The sequence below is a fragment of the Acinonyx jubatus genome, chromosome C1, assembly GCF_027475565.1.
Source record: "Acinonyx jubatus isolate Ajub_Pintada_27869175 chromosome C1, VMU_Ajub_asm_v1.0, whole genome shotgun sequence".
Classification (NCBI taxonomy): domain Eukaryota; kingdom Metazoa; phylum Chordata; class Mammalia; order Carnivora; family Felidae; genus Acinonyx; species Acinonyx jubatus.
Genome location: NC_069381.1, coordinates 147,893,821 through 147,916,160, shown reverse-complemented (window position 1 = coordinate 147,916,160; position 22,340 = coordinate 147,893,821). Strand labels below are relative to the sequence as shown.

Here is a 22,340-nt window from a genome sequence, read left to right as displayed (position 1 = left end):
TTTGTTTTTGTTTCTCAGTACCTACTAAAGCAGATGTCACACAATAAATGGTCTCTAATTATTGCCTTATGCATTATCTGTAGATGGGTAATCTAGAATTAACTGTAGAATTAGTCATAGCCGAGCTATTTAGCCAATGTATTAGCTAGAGTCTAATTACATAAGGCTCTACTTTCTCTTCCTATTCTGTTTTATTATTTTTTTGGGTGGGGGGATACTGTTGATAATTAATACCATACCTAGCAGACTAAGAAAGGAAGTGTGTTACTTAGCAGCTGTGAGAAAAGTTTTCTAGGAAGAAAGTTGAAGTGAAGTCAACTAACTTGCTGTAAATGTGTCATGGGAATCAACTCAAATGTCATTGATCTGAGTTTTCTTATTGTCTCTAGTTATGTGGATAATAGATTGCTGAACATCTTTCAAGTGTTTCCCTCAAATGTGCTTTCCTGAAACTCTTCAGAAAATGTTTAATTGCTCCTAGAGTGAAAATACACATAGTAGTCAAGAACTTTTAAAATGAAGATGTAATTAGGAGTCATGAAATAATAAACATATTAAATACATTTAATTTTTAAAATAATCCATGAAAAATTTCATTTGCCTTACTAATGTTATCAGTGGAGTGCCTAAAGAATACTATTGGTTACAAAAATATACATTGTCAGTTAATACTTGTTGATGTGGTTATGGATAATGTTAAGATTCTCTTTATTTGAAGAATGGTAAACAATTGATATTTCAGGTGGATGTTTTTTAGTGTCACTCAATGCCTCCCTCAGGAAGCTCTTGAAAAAGAAATAGTGTTGCTCCTCTTTACATTTGAGAAGATTAAGAGGCAAACTATGAGCAATCTAAGAATCTTCACTGCATTTGCTTTCATGTGAAGGTTACCAACCATTCTAATGGTTAAGTAGGTTATTTACAAACACCTCAATATGCCAAGTGTATCTTCAAGTGGGGTATGGTAAAAGTGGGGATGGCATTCATGGACACTTGACATATACTATCTCCATTTGATGGTTAAGGGACCACCACATATAATAAATATTGTTCTTAAGGCCCCTCAACTAATAAGCATCAGTCTACAGTTGCCTGACTCTTTAGTATGAGGCTTATCTCACAATATCTGAAAGAAGATTTCTTCAACAAAAGAACTTGTTACATTTGAATGAGATACATAGGGAGATTATGGTAGTTTCTATTATTCACAACTAGAAGAGATTCTAATATATCTGGAGTAATCCTTCCTTTCCAACGTGTCAATCTATCCCTCTTCCTGAAAATGAAGGAAATGTTAGAGATCAGACATTGGCATTGTTTTCTTTGATATTTGGGATTGTAGAATGCAAAGTCTGCTTTGCCAAGATCATCTTCTATGTCAAAACTTTCCTAATTTCTCTCTGGGTGATCAGTGTGCTCTCTTCACAATACTCTTGTACATATGCTTTTCTCCTTAAACTGTGGCTTTCCGGGAGTGGGACGGTACTTCCTTTATTCCTGTGTCCCTGGCTGTTGGAAGAATGAATCAATAGTATGTTTTTTGGGGGTACTTTGATGATTAAAAAGCTCAACCTTCTGGTGGCAGACTAGCAATTTTTTCAACAAAATTTATTGGGCACCTAATATATAATGGTAGGCAGTGCGTTAGGCACAAAAGACAGATCATCCCCAGCTTTTTTGCTGGGGAATTGGGGCACACCAATTCCACCCTAAGTCCATGTGCTCAGTACAGCCTGGACTTGGGCCACACAGCCTGCATGGCCATCCATGGGGGCCCTCATGTGCCCCTTAGCTCAAACTGCCACAAATCATGACTTTATGTACCACAATAAATAAATGTGCTGTGTCTATGTGTGCAACTTGAAGGGTGGGCATGTGTTTGACATTACCCCATCCATCTATCTGTAGATTCTGAGCCATCTGACTTGACAAAATGCAGTGGAGAGTTTAGTGGAGACATAGGGGAAGGACAGGAGGACACGTCCTTTCAAAGACTCACATTCAACCCCTCCCCCACCCAAAACATTGTCATCTCAGACAGGATAACTCGGTAACTTTGTAATATCTAAACTTGCAGCTGTTTGTGCATAGTTTTTCTTCTTTCTCCACACTATTCTAGAAAAAAGAGGACACATTGCACAGACCCCATGTCCATGGTGATGCTGGCTGACTGCTGGAGACCTGCGCACCTTACCCTGCTCTTCCTTCTCATTCTTGTTTGCTGTTCCTTTCAATAATCTCTCGCAAATTGTTTTGAACAACATTGTAGGAGGCTCCTAGTGGATCCATATACTGGTGCTTTCAAAACAACATTTTATCTCCCTGACTCACAGGCAGAATGGAAAAAAAAAACATACCAAAACAAACCCCTACACATTCGAAATAATCCACAAGGAAAGCCTGCATTGGAAATCATATTGCCATATAATTATCCTGTTTACAATCTCTCGTGCATCTTTTCTCATAGAAAAACGCAGATTTGGAAACAAAGAAGGAAAAAGATGCCAGAAAACCCTGGCAAGGCTCTGACCATCGCTTGCTTAGGAATGGCCACAGGAGAGAAATGTGTTTGCAATTAGGACTGCCCAGAGCAGGTCAGATTACATCTGCACGTAGCCAAACTGAAGAGATTTCCAGAGTGAACTTGTGGTGTGGGCCTAAGTGGATAAAAGGCAACTTAGGCTGGAGCCATTACGAGGAAATAAATGGGGCCTCCCACCTCCCACTCTGCTTGTTACCCTTTCCTGGGCTTATTCCCACCTCTTGAATGAAGAGGAACAAAATCACCATCATTTTAGATCCTCTCATGTTATAGTTCACAAGGTTTTCTTGCATTTTTTTAGCAATAGGCACAAAAGGAGAAATAAAACGGCTATTGTAAAGTGGTTTCCACGATAGTTGTGATTTACAGAATGACTAGGGGATGTGAAAGAGATCCCAGCAAGACTCTGAAACAGGCTCACCATCTCACCTCTCTGCTTCCAGGAGCAGCGTTCCTGCTTGCTTCTGGGCTCTGAAGCACCACCATTGACTCTTCGATCCCACATTGATCTGGTAGTTTAGCTGTCTGATCTGCTATCAGTTTAGCCCACTCTCCAGGGCAAAGCAGAACATCCTTTGCAAAGAACGAAAAGCTGTTAAGGTTTCTCCCCTTGCCACAATTTTCATAATGTCCCACTAAACCTGCTGCCACCCCCTCAATTAAAAAACAAAGACACTAAACAAAATGTTTACTTTCTCATTGTTCCCTGATACACCTGTGGGGTTTTGGTTAATTGTGGGTGTATGTATATGCCCGGGTGTTCGGTCCCACACAGAGCAGTTCTATATTCTCTGTCAGACAGAAGAGATGTCTGACAGCCATTTACAAACTTACCTCCTCCCCCCATTTCGCTGACTAGCTCTTTGCTTGGGAATTTTTCAAATGAACTTATATTATTGCTTTTTAATTCTTTTTAATCAATTGTGACAAGTTGTAATAATACTACCTTGCATGAAATCTTTACTTATAGGGCCTTAAGGCCTTTCAAGAGGCGTTAATAATTACACACACACACACACACACACACACACACACACCGCCACATGCACACATGCTCATACCACACCTCCCCCCACTACTACCATTACTGCCCACACAAAGATGAAGAAATTAAGATAGAACTTTTAAAAGGGTCAACATTTCTCTAATACCCTACGTTTTATTACCAATTTATGAGAGCTGATTCTTTACTGAAGAGAACCTATTTTAGCTATCTATATTTTTTGCTTACATTTTTTTCAGCCAGAAGGTAATTTTTGTAAATGGCGTCTCTAATAGCATGCCCAGATAATATAGAACCCAAATTGGATATTTAAGGGTAATGAGGCACTATTTACAATTATTCTAGGATATAAGCTATAAATTGGCACTGTCCTGGGCAGATCAGTTTGTATGTTCTCCATATTCTTTTTTTTTTTTCTTTTAGTTTCTTTATTTATTTTGAGAGAGAGAATGAGCAAGGGAGGGGCAGAGAGACAAAGAGAGACAGAGAGGGAGGGAGAGAGAGAAAGAGAGAGAGAGAGAGAGAGAGAGAGAGAGAGAATCCTGAGCAGGCTTTGTGCTATCAGCTTGGAGCCTGACTCAGGGCTTGAACTCACAAACCACGAGATCATGACCTGAGCCAAAGTCAGACACTTAACCAATGAGCCATCCAGGCTAGCCCTGTTCTCCTTATTCTTAAGTGACCTGTCTGCTTTTGTGGATTCATGGTCAACAGAGCTCTCTGAATTTGCAAACCCTATTTTTTACATAGCCTTGCCTTCCCCTTTTATTCCCTATCTGACATGGTTGCCCAAAGCTTTTGCCCAAACCTGCAAGAAGGCCATGAAAAAGAGGGGCCCTGAGATTTGGGGCCTGAAGCCCCTGTATTTGTTTGAAGTGCCCTCATGGTTCATGGTGGTCTGGAGAGGGTATCCCGGATAGTCCAGAAAAAATAATGACATGTTGACGCTATGAGAGTTTTGTTATATTCTCATTACAACGGGGATGTTTACAGGGTAGCAAAAACCCTTTGTAAGTTACCTTTGGCCCTTCCTGGAGCCTCATCCAGGAGTCTATCTTAAATGGGAAGACAAAGGACTATTCTTCTTTGCTGTGGACTAATCCAGGCTGCCTGGCTTGCCAATTAAATACTCGAGGTCCTTTACTTGTGGTGATTCTTAGGAAGTCAGTCCTGTAGACTGAACTCTCCTGACCTGCAGACCAGCTGGCTCAGATGCCATGGCCTGGTTTCTCCCTGGACATTTGGTCTCCATCCCCCCTTTTATTTGAGTTGTCAGCACAAATCCTCTCCCTATACAGCCGAACATGTGGCAATTTTTCTCTCAATCATTTATTCTTTAAACATAATTAACCATCTTTGAGGCTAGTTTCATTCTCATACAAATTCTGAATTCTACCAGTGTTGATTTTGCTGGAATTCAGATTAATTTTTTTTCCCTGAATTTATAATTCATATACCATTGGTTTAAAAATTGTCTTCCCTGGAAGTGGGATTATTTGAGAGAATCTCCATTCTCCCTGCCCCAATAAAAGATTTCAAGATAGTTTTTGTCCATCATTTAGTCCTTTTTTTATGTTTTTGCAAATGAAATGATCTGCAAGACCTTATATCTTGATTTTGGCAGACACATTTTGCTGATGGAATGAGAATTCCCAGTAGTATAGCTGAGGGACGGGGATTACTGTGCCCCTCTATATTTCTTGAGTACTATTACAGCAATGCTGGTAATAACGAAGAATGCTGCCTCTTGCTGATGATTTTCAGGGACTGATTAAATATTTGCATGATGTGGCCGTAGTCCTGAATAACGCCTAGGAGGTCAATGAAAAGCAACCCAGCCCTCTCCCTTGCTTTCTGTGGCTGATGAAAAGATATTCAGCATTAAGCTCAGTAACACTGTAATACCAAGACACACTATCTTTGCTCAAGTGACTCATTGCTATCTATTTTAAAATGTAAGTACATTTATATAAAATGATAATGCCACGATGTACCTAGGCTTTTCACATGATTGCTTCCTTTTCTCTTGTCACATTGCCATGCATTAATTTTTAATGGAGATTTAAAAATCAAAACATCACCAATTTAATTGCCCTGGGGTAGCTCTGGATATTTGATTCAGCTCTTGCAGCAATTGTAAAGAAGGCAGAACAAGAAGGTCTTCTGGAATGCTAGCAGAAGTGTGATGAAATGTGGTGGGTCCAACTCTCTTTGATGTTATGCATCATTGCTTCTTGTAATGACACATCATTTGGTTGACATTGCTGGGGAATGAAGTGTTCCACGTAAACACGTTTTCCAGATAACTGGAGCCAACTCGTTTTCATGCCAACACTTTTACATTTTAAGGTAAAAGTGTAGATGAAAATCTTTCTAAAATATACAATAGTTTCTTGCCTTCTTAAGTACAGCAAAGAAAGTACAAGGAATATTTTCTTTTTGATCCAGGGATATCTAATCATGCTGTCAGTCCTAGAGCAGGAGGGTTTTGGTTGTTTGTTTGTTTGTTTTTAAGTTTGTGTTATTTATAATTTATATCTTAGTTACTGCTGACAAGAACTCAAAGTAAAATACAATAAAATGACACACAATGGGCCAGGTAAAGCTCTCTGACAAGTGTCTAGAGTGTAGATATATTTTGTATTGAAGCCATATACATGTACTTTCAATATCAGGCAGCAAAAGGGACACCTTGTTTTGAAAACCAAAGAAGTTGGCTTGATTTTTCTCCCTCAACTGGAGTTCTGTCTCACATCAGTATGAAGGTGGCCTAGGAGAAAGTTTGCTATAGCTGTGAAATGATCTGTGGCTCATTCTATTTGGAACACCAGTGTCAGCCAATCCCAAACCCTCCTTGCTAACAACAGGTCACAGCCCAGAATTCCCTGTCCCCATCACTGACTGTGCCTCCCATCTTCCTCTCAACACTTGGCCTCTCTCATTCATCTTCCTCAGTCTCCAAACCCTTCTATTCTTATTACCTCTTCCGTGCTTGCAGCCTTTCCCCCATTTTCCTAAAGCATTCTTTGGGTAAACACCTCTACTCCCTCAATCTTTTCTTCTGCTCAGAAGCTGTATAACCAAATGCATTCTTGCTTCTAATAAATAAGAGGACTAGAGACAAGTTATTGAAAAGATTTGATTTAGTTAAATAGATTAGTGGATTAGTTGAGTGGATTTAGTCAAATTAATGGGTCATAATACACAAGAGAAAGAAAGTATTGGTGCAGCTCATGGGTTTTAAGGTTTATTTAGTAGTCTCTTTTGACAAGAAAAAAATTAACTGTTGATTATCCTAATTATCTGAGAGAGAATATGTACATCACAGGTTTGCATAATGGTGAAGGGTCTTTATCACACCCACCTGTTGTCAGAAAGTATGTGAAGCCCCCAAACAACAATAGCAAAAACAACAAAATGGAAGATGGAGATTCATCCATGAGTAGTTAAAGCAAAAAAGGGTAATTTTCCATTCACAGTTGCTTAACCCTCTCTCTGGATATTATAATGTTTGTTGGTTTGGTTCCCTTCAAGTGGGTCACTCTCCTGTTTGTTTTAGAGTGACTCTAAAATTAAGTTTTCTAGTTCAGTTATGACTATTTAATGCTTATTACTAAGAACAACAACTTGCTTGAATTAGCCCATACATAAAGCGGCATATACTTCTGAGAAAGGTGTTTTGCATGACTCAAATCTTGTGTCAAGAATATTTTCAAGCTTGTCTGTATAACTTTGGGAAATTCCATGAGGATTGTGAAGGCTTTCAGAGATCCATGCCATCTTGCTTCTGGGGCCTCCCTTCTTTTTGTGAAGTCAGAAGTAGGAAAGTAAGCTCCCAGCTCAGTGCTTGGGTCCTAAATAATTGAAAACACTTCAGGGAAATGACAAAGTATTATTTTTCAGGAAAATCCTGGAGATTCCTGATATATGAGATATTTACATACTCTGTTCCTTATTATTTACTCAATCTCCACAATGGCTAGTTGAAAAGTAAGGCATTCTATAAATTAGAATAGTGTTGTGTGGTGGGAGGGAACTGGGGAGCAGGGGGAGTATCAAGAGGGGGCCTTAACCCTCACACTTCAGTCTTTCTAATATTCATTAGATTAAATCATTCAAACAACATAGCACTTTCCCTCTGATGATGATTAATACAGCTGATGTAATTGCTTGAGTGAAGTCTTTTAAAACTAGGTTATCATTTCATTACTATTTTATTAGGTGCTAGTGCCATTGATTGATGGATGTAAACAACATTAATTGAATCTTGTGCTCTATGCTAGGCCAGGGCTTACAAAGATGAAAAAACCATACAGGTCTTGCTGTCAGGTTGCTTATGGTCTAGCGAGAAGGTATGTGGCCAGGCAGACATTGAAACAGTAGGATAGTTGCTGTTAAGGGCCCTTGGTGTTTGCAAGACCCTGGATAACTTACCTCTTCTTCTCTCTGAATTTGTGGTAGATGAGTAAATAAAAGAGGTCAGACAGGAATAAAAAATAGGCTTTCTCGCCAGTAATGGACTGGAGAATGTGACTCAAACATGAAGCCATGTTACCTCCCCCCGAATTGACCGTGTCTGCTGGTGGGCAGAGCGGCAGCTCTGGTTAGCGTCGACAAGGAAGCAGGAAGCAAAAGGGAGAATGTGGGTTGTGTGTGGGCAGTCAGGTCCAGAAAACTTCAAACAGGCTGGATCTCTAGTAAGCAGTATGGCCTTGTTTCCAATCTCACCAATCGGCTAAGTTGCTCCTCTTCCCTTGGGAGTAGAGAGAAGGGATGGAAGCCATTTCCCCTAGAACTATTCCCAAGGTTTTAAAATTCCCTTTGATTTGAAAAGCTTGCCTTTTGGGTGGTAGGTGAATAGTTCTTTGCTTACTGAGTGCGAAGGAGGGGCAGAGAAGCTGGTGTGCAGGAAATACAAAGGCAGAGGAAGAGTCCTTGCAAGTATCTCCCAGCTGATGCTCACTAAGCCTTGGGAGAGCAGTTGCGGGATGAAGTGGGTACCTGATGCATTTTCCAAATAGAAACCTCTATAAATTCTAGGCCCCGAGTTGTACAGCAAATAGGAAGCATTTGTTTGCCTATACCCTCAGTGGATGTTGCTCTGCATCTGTGCCCTCAAATAAAGAAAGCATGCATACTATTATCATAGCAGTGACTCCAATAACTGATCGCACATTTATGCACACACAGTGTGATGCTTATTTCCTTTGTGGGGAACCCTCATGATCCTTTTGTGATAACTGTGTAAAGAATTTTCTTCTAAAGAATGAAATCCTTTTTATGTAATTTTAGATTGAAATGCAGTAATTTATCTGCAAAAGACTTTTGCATATGTGATAGAGGCTGCTCCAAAATAAGTAACAGATGTGTAGGGCTCCATTGAAACACAAATATGTGCCAGGCATTCTTTAAATATGAAAATTTGCCATTATAAGAGATGTGTCAGGAATTTAGCCTTTTATGTCTGTCTAGTTTTATTTAGTCATGAGCAAAATATGATAGAGAAAGCCCCAACGAATGCCTCAGCTCAAGTTTGGAGGGCAGTGGTCCAGATTGTCTTTTGGAAAATGCCAAATGTGAACTCCAAAGCAAATGTAGGCTAGAAATAAATGATGATGGCCAAATACTAAGTAAAATACTGCCCCCGATGCCCATGACCCATTCTTATTCTCTGCTGCCTGGTCACTGAGATTGTTTAGTAGTGTTAGGAACTTGGGATGCTTACGTGCTGAAGTCGTGAATGTACAGTCCCAATGCATATTGGCAAGAACAAATATAACTGGTGTTAGAATCAGACCTCCAAACACAGACCAATCTTGGAAATAAGATTGTTAGAAATGTTTAATACAGACCCATTCCATAACCTAGAAACAAGACTTTAGAACCCTTTGCCTTTATAAAACTAAGTTTCTTTAATTTGCCATTTCCAAAATTGTATAATGTATTGGTACATCTACTTTTGAACACAAGCATATTTAGAGAGTATGAAAATCTTACTATATTTTATTGAAACAACCATTTAGTTTGCACAGATGTGCACTCGAATTAGTACTTTTCAAAATGAATCGAGAAAGCACAGTTTTTGGAAGGAGTCAGCAAAACTTTGTTTGCTCAAAATACCTGTAATAGGCATTTTACTTCCTCATTAAAATGTCTCTCCTCAGTCTTGTTTCATGAAATGATCTACTATATCGCCTGCCCTGAAAAACTGAATGATAAATAAGCAAATTAGAATTGTTTTTCCTTGTTTATGTGAGAAAGAAACATCGGCGGCACCTCCACTAAAAGTCATCCGGAAAAGTAAGAGAAAGTTTGAGAGATGTGGCAGTGGCAGAATTAATTGTGTAATGTCTTTTCACTAAATCTTCAGACTGTTCCTGCTTCCACTGTGGGTCAATTTAGCGGCAATGCGACTCAGATGATAAGGCTTAATTTTTTGTGACCTATTTTCTTTAACCTTTATATGACCCTAAAGCTTTTCTTTTTCTGTTTTTCCTCCTTCCTGCTTTCTTTCTTTCTTTCTTTCTTTCTTTCTTTCTTTCTTTCATTCTCGTTCTTTCGTTCTTTCTCTCTTGTCTATCTTTTCCCCTTATGCTGCCTGCCTTCTACCTTGCCCAGCCATGGGTAACTTCAAAGCACTTCTGTCGGATGCTAGGTTTTATTGCATGGCGATTCATTCCACTACATAAAACACCACTTGCTTATAAACGTTCTGCCCAAAAATAGGGGCAACAAAAGTCATTAAAATTTTCTTCCCATGTTTTTCTTAGCAGGGAAGTGTTTGGAAGAGGAAAAATGTGGATTCTTTACATGCAGTGGCATATTTTCTCTTGGCTATTTATAATTCACATTTCTCCCCATGTACTTGAGGTAAAAGTCACTTTTAAAAATAGAAGCTATCATTTTTAAAACTGAAATCAATCGTCAGAAATACCTGCAAAGAAATTAGTGCAGACATTTCATTGCTCCTTGTTCAAATTCTCTCTCCGTGACCCTTTTTTTATTTTTAATGAGTGCTCCAGGATACTTTTCACAAGTCTTTCATTCTTTCAGAGATTATTCTTTTTAACACTATACGCGTGTCCACTGTAAGTGTAATGATGACACACACATAATCTACACACAGGTCATACGAACAAGCCCTACCAACATGCTTAAAGGTAACTTTAAATTAAATACCTACATACTTGTAGGTTAGTATGTTGAAAAAAGAATGGAGCACTTATAAACACTGAAAATAACACAAAGACATAGCCAGACTGAATTTTGGACATGGATAATCAGAACAATCTGTAGCCCGTCTGTGGCTAATGGGATGTTTCTCCCAGCTTTGTCACCATGGCAAATACTTCATAATACACAAACATTTGTAGCGCTAAAAATCCACCCACTCTTGTTGAAAGATGGCCAGGTTTTGTAAAATTACATTCCAGCTAGTGCTACCCTGCTGATTTTTCAGATAAGTTCTTTCTGTTTGCCATTCATGTGCTTGACAAGGGATCGAAGGGGGAAAATATGTAGAGTTTGTAAACAGTCTTTGCATTTTCCTAGTTCAAGCACCTTATAAACACATGTCGCTAAATTTTTGTGCAGGCCAAATCTGGGGTTGAGGGAATCTATTTTGCAGTGGTGGGGTGGAGAGGGGAAACCTCTAGGTCTTTAACTCCCCCTCCCCCCACAAACCTCATCATTCTTCTAAATAAACATACAATCAAAGTAAAAAAGCCCACTTGTGGAACAAATACAACTTCAAGGCAAGTCCCTTTGTCCCCTCAACAATTAAATTGCTGCCCTTAAGCACTTATGGAGAGTTTGGGGTGCGTGTCTTTATAATGAATGCCACCAGGGCCAGTATTCCATTGAAGTGGTAGCCTAGTCCAACTTCCTATTTAGCTTCTGGAAGCAAGGCCGGGAGTGCCACATGCCTGGGTAAAGAACATCCTGGTTCCTTTCTGACCCTCCTGCTCTCTTGCCAACACAGCAAAGTATAGCACACACTCCAACTCATTCCTCTACTTAGAGGGAGGGGGGAAGGAAGCCTTGGTAACACTCCATTGCAGAGCCAAATTAGAGCAAACTGTTGTGCGGCAATGCCAAAAAAATTCAGAATACGTGTGACTGGGGGGAAAATGTAGGCAAAACAGTCTTTTCCACAAGTGGGTGGAAGAGGACGAGTCACAGTTTTAAAAGCATAACATAGGTGTATAGTGCCAGAAAGGGCCAGTCCAAATATTTACATGCAATAGTGATATATGAGGAAAAGCTTAACAGAATGCTTGTGGGGGGGGCGGGGGGAAGAGAGAACATGAGTGTTACTGGAAGCTCTAGGCACAACACCGGTCTGTTGGCGACCTGTTTGAGTTTTACAAGCCTGTTTATACTGTCTGTTACCCCAGCATCATCTTGCTACATCATATGGTCTTTCCCAGAATCTCATAGCATCAGGCAGGAAGGCAGGAGAAGACATGGGCACCAATACACCACAATTATGAATGCCTCCTCAAGGAGATTATTCCTCCTAACAATTGTTGTTAATTTTAATGATTATTAACCTTCAATAGGACCATGAACATTTATTTTTAAAACTCAGGCTTTGTGGAAACAAAAGATGCCTTTAGATGTGGCAATTCAGAGCAGCAATTATTTGCTTTAGTTTTACTTTGGAAAGCATTTGGATGCTAATTCAGAATTTGCATTATTCAGTCATTGCTACTGCTTAAGAGAGTGGATGCAAAAGACTACCAACCAAACTTGCAATCACGTTTTCCCTGTATAAAATGCTGCATGTAAAATATCAACCCCAAAGGGTTTTGACTGGCAGTAGCTTTTTAACAAAAGAAGAAAATTACCTTATTTGATTTCACACTTATGGGCAAAGTTTTATACTAATAGTCATTAGCATAATGAAGACTTCTTAGGAGAGATGATTCAGGAGCTGGGTTTTTTTTTTCTTTTTTTCTGTTTTCTTTCCAGAAAAGATATTACAGTAAAATAGGAAGTAAGTCTTGGTAAATAGCAAGCATTTTGCTGTGAGTTTAAATATTTATTTTATTGCCCAGGGCAAAATATCTATGATCTTGATATTTCTAATAAGTTAAACACATACCCAAACTAGGTTCTATGCAAGCAACACCTGGCGGTTGACGTTGCCTTTTTAAATAGCAATTTTAACAACTCTTAAACACAGATAGAAATACTACCTTCTATTTTGTTTAAAGTTCATTTCCTGTCTCTAGGATATTCACTGACCTTTCAATGTTGGCTATTTTGCTTTTTCACTTTTTCCTGTGAGTCTTATTCCCCTTCTCATTGGCTTCATTCCATTCCTGACCTCTCTTCCCCTCAAGAAAATTAAATGCAGCCCAAAACATATTGGACCCCAATTAGTTTTACAGCTCCTCTTAGCTTCCTTCTACTTCATTCTTTAGTTTGTTCCAAGTCATTTGGCCGAACACATTCAGGCTTCACAGACCTGCGCATTCACATAGGAAACAACCTCTATCTTTCATAGATTGATTTTTCTACATTTCCTATTTACAAAATTTGAAATCCCCGTAAGCTCGTATCAGAAATTTCTTGGTAACCCTTAATTATATCAGTTTTATTCAATATCATTCAGTTCCTGGAAGCAATATCTGTTCTTATGGATATTTTTCTATCTATCACATTTTTATTAAAACCCACAATAGACTCTATTTTATCTTCTCCTTAGATAAGTGCATTAAAGAAAAATAATGCAAGTAAAAGGATAGCTTTATGGGACATGTCCTGGGATCACACGGTGAATGACTATAAATAAATCACAGATGATTCTGTTTCACCTAAAGTGTTGAAGAGGACAGAGCACTCTAATCTGTATGATGAGATAATTTGTAATCTTCTCTTCTTCCTTAGGGCAACTAAGTGCATGTGTAAGCTTGTTTGTGCTTCTAGAAATGTCTTTAATATTTCCCTGAACTCCACCACAACATTTTCAGTGAAAAATGGCTCTGCAGTTTGTTTCATCATGCTAATTGAAATGAATTATTATGCCATACAGAAAAAACCTTCTTCTCTTCCAAATTCGACTTTGCAGATATCTCTGATTTACCTGCAATTGGATTACAAGAGCAAACTAATGCTTCGGAATTATCTAGTTAGAAAAGGACTATGCATCTTAGCAAAAAAGAAGTGAATGAAGAAAGGAAGCCTTACGAAGATGGTATAAGTTCACTCTTACATTTGGACAGATCAATTAGGTATTAATTTGAAACAATTGTATGATTCATATTTTCAGCATTTGGTGACATTGAGGTAGTAGTTGATGAAATTAAGATACATCCCTCACGCATTCTACATTCACAAGCCTCTGGCCAAGGAATAAGCCTTTCCTTCCTCTGTATTTTTCTTTTGATTTATATTACCCCGAGAAAAATGAGGCTGTACAGTTCTGTGGTTGGCACAGTACTGCTGCTCTGTTATAATGCCCGACAAGTTAAATACATAAAATTGCCTCCTGGATTCCTTCAGTCTGAATTTGGGGCTAATAATCATGGCAAGTCCTGACCCCCTTCTCCCAGGCTTGCCTTTGTTTAAGTATTTCCCACTCTGGATGCTCTAGAGCCCCCGAAGATTCTCTCTCTCTCTCCAAACATCTTCAAATCCTCTTGGGCTCTGTGTTTACACTGCATTACCACAGATTTTAAAAAACACATTCAAATGAAAACAAAAACAAAACTCTTAATGGGCTCCACTCTGAAAGGCTGGAAGTGTCAAGAGACAAAAATTTGGACCGCCAGTGGATACTGGTGTTTCTTATTTCCCCTGCATTTGTGGGCTACCCCCTCGCACTGTGATACTTTATCTGTGTCCCCCTCCACCTAACAGGCCCCTCAGAAAACCTCTTCCCAGTCTCCTCCTTTCCTCTTCACATTCCACTCATGCTCTAGATTCACAGGAAGTTGCAAAGAAATTCACAGAGAGGCCCCACGGACCCTTTACGGTGTTTAATGCTGACATCTCGCGTGACTAGTACAATGTCAAAACCAGGGTCTTGACATAGGACAATGTTCAGAGTTATTCAGATTGCGTGACATTACAGATTTTACAATACATGAACCTATTTGAATGTGTATATGTATAGATGTATGCAATTTTATCGCATTGTGTAGGTTCATGTAACCACCGACTAAACCAGGGGTATTTCCAGAAATAAAATTAGTTTCACAAATGTCACAGCTAGTAAAGGTAAGAATTGTTCCACAAAGCTGCTGTTTCTGTTTTTCATCCATTTATATCCATTTTCAGACTATAACATGCATGTATATAAAGTTATGGCATAAGATGCATAAATATAATGTATAACATAAAACATATTTCTTACTGTTGGTCATGATCAAAAAATTTTAAGAGCCACTGTCCTAGACTCTTGCTGCTCAAGGTATGGTCTATGCCCTAACAGCATCAGCTTTCTGGTATCTTGGTAGACATGCAAAATTTCAGGTCCATCCCCCAAGCCTATTGAACCAGAATCTGTATTTTTAAGCAGGATCCGCAAATGATTTAATGTGTACATTGAGGCCTGAGAAGCACTTTCCTGGCAGACGGCTTCACTGAATCTGCAAGAGGATAAAATACAATCTCTGCATTTCATTGAGAGCCGGAATGAGGGCAATGACCTTTGCAAAGTTTGAATAGAGACCTGGCATCACGATTGTTTTTCCTTGCCTGCTTTAATAAGAGGTGACCCTTGTCAGAGTCCATAGGGCATGGCTGCTGCGGAAACGGTGATAGAGTTTACATCGGCAAGTTCTTTATTCTTTCAGGATTTTGTAATGTTTTCCATCAGCAGCCAGGGTACAAAAAAATGTGTGGTCCTTTCTAGTTTCCACAAAATTGTGATGTCTGGGGAGTGAGTTTAGCCCACAGTATTTTCTGCTTCAATAAAGTTGGTTGAAATCTCACTGTCCCCAGCCTGCTTGGTGCTATCACCACACAGAGTGTTATTTTTTCTTCCCTTTTCCAGGTAGGTGACCCTGAGAATACACATGGGGAGAAAATAAGAGAACAGTGTGGCCTTGCTCATTAAGATTAGAATCCTGTATAATGTGTCCATGATTCCTGAGGAGCTCTCATCCTGTGAGCTTCATCATTCTTTATGAGATTAATAAAATTATTGAATATTGTTCCTGTAGTGTCTGCGCTTTCAACTCAAAAATAACACGCATGAGAGCCATTCCAAGTGAGTAGGGCTTTCCAATATCCTGGTGATTTTGTAGGGAAAGCTGGGGCAGGGTGGGAGTAGGGGAACGGGGAAAGGAGGTTTTCGAATGACAGTGATCCAGCTTAGACTCATTCCACCAACTCCTAGCTACTGTTCTTGAAGTAAGGCTAATTAATGTAATTAACACACTTCAGGCAAAATAACCCACCCAAATATTAACAGAATGTCTTTCATAAGAAAAAACACAAAATGTGGTTCTGTCGTTTTATTTCTGCTTGAGGAGGCAATATTGTGAAGGAATGTGAAATCCTTTAATTAGACACAATTTAAAACCCAGACAGAAAATTGAGATGCTGAGAATTCTACCTTGAGAAGCAATATTCATACTCAGGAGCATCAGACAATGCACCACACACAGATGTTTTACAGTGAATTAAGGTGATCTCATCACACCAGAATATTACTCCGTTATAATAACCACATTAAGATAAACTTCGATCACAGCCAGTTATGGCTTCATAATGAGATTAAAAGTCTACCCAGGTAGATGCCTGAAGACAGATTTAGAGAAGAAATTCTGATTCCTCTCCCCGCCCCCCTCTAGGTACTTCTTTTATGCATATACATTTTCCAGTTAGGAGAGAAATCAGGAGGAAGATACTGGCACTGGACTCCGGGAGTGCTCTGAACAGGAAGCTGCACGTGCTTCCATCCCTATTGTGCATGACTGGGAAGAACACAGGCCTTGGAACCACCAGCTAGTCTCTAGGCCTGACCCTGCAGTACTACCAAAGGTGCCCTGGGTTAGTTGGTTCACATTCTTGGCCCTGGTCTCTTTATTTCAAAATGAAAAGGTTGGACCCTACAGGCTCCAAATCTCTTTCCACCGTTCATATGTTGTTATTTTAGGATTCTGCATTGTTCCAAATAATGAAAAGAATATAGAATTTTAGGATTTCAAGGTCATCTAGGACTCAAAGACCCTCAGACCATGCCATCCTTCAGTGCTGCTTGAAGACATCAAGCACTCACACCCTGATTACCAGCCCATCAATGAACAGAACTCCTATCCTGCAAAACCACACCCTGCTGAGGCCCACATTTAAGGCCTGGACCCCCCCCCCCCCCCCAGTTAATGATTCAAAAGACTTCCTATAGCCTTGGTAAATATCAAATCAACCTCTTGAGTGTCTACTTGTCTGCACTGTACCCCCCCCCCACCCCCCGCCAAGCGTACAAGTTACCTGGAGGTACTTAAACCCTGGTCCTTTTCCTCATCTCCCATGTTAAAAAGACTTATTAAGTAAAATGGCTTTAGGCTTTAAACCTTTAACTGCTGGGGCACTTGGGCGGCTCAGTCATTATAGGTCAGACTCTCGATTTCAGCTCAGGTGATAATCTCACAGTTCATGGGATTGAGCCCCATGTAGGATTTGCCTACTTGGGATTCTCTCTCTCTCTCTCTCTCTCTCTCTCTACCCCTCCCCTACATGTGCACACATGTGTGCTTGCTCTCTCTGTCTCTCAAAATAAAAAGTAAGCTTTAAAAAACAAATTAAAAAAATAAACCTGTAACTGCTGGCAGAATTAACCAATTTCTAACTAGTCTCAAATGAAAGTTTAATAACCCTTTAAAAGTAAATGTGGAACTTGATTTATTCTCAACTGTTGATTTCTTCTTTTTAGGCAGATTTTTTCATGTTGTCCCCACCACATTCTCACCCCCTCCAAACACATATACTACACCTACAAATTAAGGTAGAATTTATGAGATTTCACTTGACTTAAAAGTGGCATCCTTACGGGGAACCTGGGTGGCTCAGTTGACTAAGTGGTTAAGTGACTGACTCTTGATTTCAGCTCAGGTCATGATTTCACAGTTCATGAGTTCAAGCCCTGTATCAGGCTCTGCACTGACAGTGGGGAGCCTGCTTGAGATTCTCTCTCTCCTTCTCTCTCTGCCCTTCCACTGCTCTCTTTCTCTCAAATAATAAATAAACTATTAAAAAAAGTGGCACCCACTTTTCCCTAAGAGACTGCATCTTGTAAATCACCCTTTAAAAGCTGACAGGATTTATTGTCTTTTGCCTAAGACCCTGTGCTAGGCTCTATTGTACAATATTATGAACTCTGGGTGTTCAATAAATAGCTGACAATGATGAATGAGAATGAGTCCATGAAATAGTTGGTGGCATCTTCAAGTGCCAATTATTACACTTTCATAAGGCTGGGACCTTAACTCACATTCAAGGAAAACCTGTTATACCAGATATTTATAGCCCATTTAAAAAACTACAGATTATTCCCCAAGATAATTATGTGGTTACCAAAGAAACTCACAAGTAAGCAGGATATAACGGGACTCAATGTACCTACGGTGTAATTTATGAACTAGCAAAGAAAGATGACAAAAATATCTGGTTACTAACATAAAAGAGTGAGCTGGGAAAACAAAAGTCAGTGTTGCTGGCCATTCTGGAAGTTGGGGAAAATGTAAATATTAAAATGCTTCCTGCCTTCCCATCCTAAACATACATACTCACCCCACAATGTTGTGCAGGATAAGGAAGAGGGGCATCCGAAGGGAAGAAGAAAGAGAAGCAAAAGAGAGCAACAAACCAGAGGGCAGATGGCAGGAAGGAGGATTTTTCCATTTTAAAGAGCAAAGGCCACAGTGTGTGTCTTAAAGGGAGAGAAAGAATGAAGCATTCCTTTTCCCCACTGTACCTCAACTCTCTTCTCTTAGTCGGCCTGGGCTGCTACAACAAAATACTACAGTCTGCCTGCCTTATTTCTCACAGTTCCGGAGTCTGGGAAGCTCCAAATCAAGGTGTTGGCTGATCTGTTCTTGGTGAGGGCCTGCTTCCTGCCGGGCAGGTGGCTGCCTCCTTCCTGTGCGTGTATGATCTCTTCTTTGTGCTCACACGGGAAGAGAGAGAGAGAGAGAGAGCTCTCTTCCTCTTCTTCTGAGGGCACTAATTCAATCATGGTGTCCCCACCATCATGACCTCATTAAACCTACTTACCTCTCAAAGGTCCCTCACGGGGGTTAGGGCTTCAACATATGAATCTTGGGGGAGCACAAACATTCAGCCTGTAATAGCCCTTTCTCTCCCCAGGTAAACAGCTCCATCCAGGGGAACACAGCACATTTGTGGGAAAAAAGATGCCAGTTATATGGAACTCAAAGTTAGAAATAATTATTGTGATTTTCTGATATGTCCATTAAAAGAAAAAGTGAAATTGGGAAGAATATTAGTTTCTTATGAATGGCTGTGATACTGATTATAAGGATGAATCATTTTGCTTTGTTACTAATAGTTTCTACTTAGCTATTTGATCAAAATGTGTTTGACTGAACACTGAAATATTTATAAGTATAAAATATTCCAAGTATACAAGCATATTGAAAAGCAGAGAAAATAATTTAATGGACTCCAATGAGTCTTGATTTCAGTAATGAAATGAGTCAATCAGTAAATCTAAGAGCAGTTTGCCTTAGTTTGCCTTTGTTAGCAGTTTGCCTTTGTTAGCAGTTTGCCATATTTGCTCTAGATCACTTTCTAGTCTTTTCTTTCTTTAAAAGAAATGTCCAATTAATGTTCCACATCTCTCCATCCCTTTTCCTACAGCTCAAGGTAAACACTAACCAGAAGCTGATGTGTGCGGTGAACACTGTGATACCTAATCCAGATGCAATACCCCATTCTGATCAGGAAGGGATTTGTCTCCAAGCTGTTGAAAAGTCGGTGGAAGAAGCCTCCCAACTGACAGCCTTCCTTGGGGAGAGACGACACTGGGAGGTAGGCAGATCATGTAGGGTCTTGGAGGCTATGGTAAGAAGTTTGGATTTTTTTTACCGATTGCGTTAATCATATCCTGTTGTTTTATTAAGGGACTTGTTTTAGTTGTGAAACTCACTTGAAAATTTCATATGCTCACTCGCAGAATAAAGTCTCACCTTTTAGCTTGAAATATGGAGCCCTTTTTGAGTCGTACACTCTTAACCTTTCCTACCCTACACTCGCTATTCCTCCCTTTCTTGCCCCACACATATATCTGTCAGACTGATCTGCTGATTTTCCTCAGAAGACAACATTTTCATCCTGCCTTTGTCCCCAACTTTCCCCCTCTATTTCCCATGGCCTGGAATGCCCTCCCCTTGCCTGTCAAAACCACTTACCCATACAAGACCCAACCGAAACCTCCATTCCATGAAGCCTTCTCGGACTACCCAGCTCTCAGCAATTTTCCCTCTTCTGGATCAACATTCTTATTTTCTATCTGTCCTATTGATTCTTAGTAATTTCTAGTCCCCATGGAATGAGGAAGGGACTAGATTCTCCAAAAGAGTCCAAGTGGAAGCAGCTTGGGCAGACATGCCCCTTGTAGTAAGTGACTTCTATCACTGCTGGAGAAACTGGTAGCTGTAAAAATGAGGTGGATTGAGACAGGTCAAGGTAAGGACAGAGGCAGATAAGGCTTTATATCCTTAGAATGTAGGAGCAGTATTTGGTGTTCCTTCTTTGAGGAGATTATCTGCTAAGAGAGTGTTAAAGGTGGAAAAACTAACACAGAATCCAGTTGGAACCATTAGAGCTCAGGATAACTGGATGTTGTGCTGTAGCTGGGGCTGCCCTTCCTGACAGGGGATGCCTCATCTACAGTGTATAGTTGCCTGGCTGGACACTGAAACCACTGATGTTGCTGATGCCAAGTGCCAGTGTTGGGCCATGACATCAGGAACCTCAAACAAATAGAAAGAAGGAAGTCCCTTTCTCTGCTTTCCTTTTCCTGCTTTCCAATCTCCCTCTGGTGCAGTAGATCTGATACCTGTTGGGGTGTTAGAATGACCTGTGAAAGAGGTTAAATGGTGATAGCTAGGCTCCCCAGACCACTTGAAAACTATTGTCAAGGTATGGGCCCAGTCATCTATAGCTTGCAAAGGTTCCCAAGGTATTCTGACACAGACTGATGGTTGCAATCCACTGCTTAGTGCCTCTTGTTGGCAAAACTAGGTGGCAAAGTTGTTTGGGGAAAGTGTTTTTCTGAATCAGAATCCCAGCATCCCAAAGAAGAATGCAGAAGAATGGATTTGAATCTGAGAGACAGTAGTTAAATACATGGCACAATATCCTTCTAGATATGAATAAGGTTATGTTTTAGTGAAAAACCCAACTTCCACTAAGATCTGGAAGATCTGGAATTAGGGGCAGTGGATATGACACTGAAAGAGAACCTAGGTTCCCATGAGAGGAAGGGAGCATTGAAGGAACCTTTCTCTAGGCTTCACTCATAAGAGAATTATGTGTTACTTAAAAGAACACATGCTAGAATCACATGGCTTTCCATGTCAGCCCCATCCACTTATTATTCTGAGCTCTTGACATTATTTAACCTCCCCCCCGCCCCCACTTTCCTTATCAGTAAAGGAAATCAACAATAGAAACAATTTCAAAGGGGTTGTGAGACTCCAATGAGATGCAGAATGGACAGCATTTAGCCTAGTTTACAGCATCCAGGAGAGTACCAGCCTCTCACTAAATTTTACAGAAGGGTCAGTCTTTGAGAGGAAAGCAACTGCCTGATGGGCACACTTCTGTGCTCCTAACCTGGGGCAACTCTTCCACTTCCTGTTGGAAAACTTCATCTGTGGGTGGATTCTGTGACTGGGAGGGTAGGTGTCATGGAAAAGATTCCTGGAAGCCGGTGGAGCACTAATGAGCTTTGGCTGGAGACAGTGCTGGGTGCTGGGTGCATGTAGAGGAATGGTGGTGCATGTAGAGGAATGGTAGTGCAGTCAGAGGCATTTTAGAAGGCTGCTTCCATCCCAGGCCTTGGTGCTACCCAATCTCTCATCTGAGATACATTTCCATGGATGTCTCCTCACCATTCACATGGCACCAGCTTAAGGAGGACTCTCTAACCACCTTATTTAGTGTTATTCTTTATTTTATTCCACGTGTTATTCTCTATCCTTTCTAAGTTTTTTTCATGGGATTTGTCATTAACTGATATTATCTTATCTAATTATCCCACTACACAAGATTGCAAATGCCTTAGAAACAGCCTAGAACAGTGCCTGGCACCCAGATGGCACTCAATAAAAAACTTACACTAGGAGAAACCAATGCCTTCAGGAAGGTGAGGGAGAATAGCAAGTACTCAAGAGTGGTATGACTTGCACCTCAATGGGAATGATAGCAACAATTATGTCCCAACTACCCATACACACACACACACACACACACACACATACATATACTCCTTATGGGAGGGTGCCTTACTCACTGCTGCCAAGGCCAACACTGAAATTTCAGAATGACTCAACTATAGCAGTAGAAGTTTAGCCAGAGTCCAGAATGTTCCTACAGCCTTACTCATGAATCACTTAGTTGTGCTAACTCACCCCAACCAATTGGTCCTCCAGGATTCTCTGTGGCTTTCCTAGAACAATACTATCAATCCAAGATCCTTCTGGTCCTGGTCCTGGTCTAGTAATGAGGGATCAATGATGGGTTACTTGTTCCTGGAAGAGTAGGTGTATGGTGAAGTTTACTTTATCACTAAGAATGAGGCTACCAAACATGTAG

General features: G+C 40.1%; 1 long non-coding RNA gene across 2 annotated transcripts in view; it reads left to right on the top strand.

The window, feature by feature from the left end:
- LOC128314040 (uncharacterized) overlaps positions 1-22,340 on the top strand; it is a 158,492-nt gene that overhangs the window by 85,149 nt on the left and 51,003 nt on the right. Inside the window, exon 5 of one of the 2 annotated variants that reach the window (XR_008295383.1) lies at positions 19,380-19,550. This is a non-coding gene — a long non-coding RNA (uncharacterized LOC128314040). Of the gene's footprint in view, positions 1-19,379; positions 21,184-22,340 lie in introns of those variants that run through there. The other variant, XR_008295382.1, reaches the window with a different exon arrangement.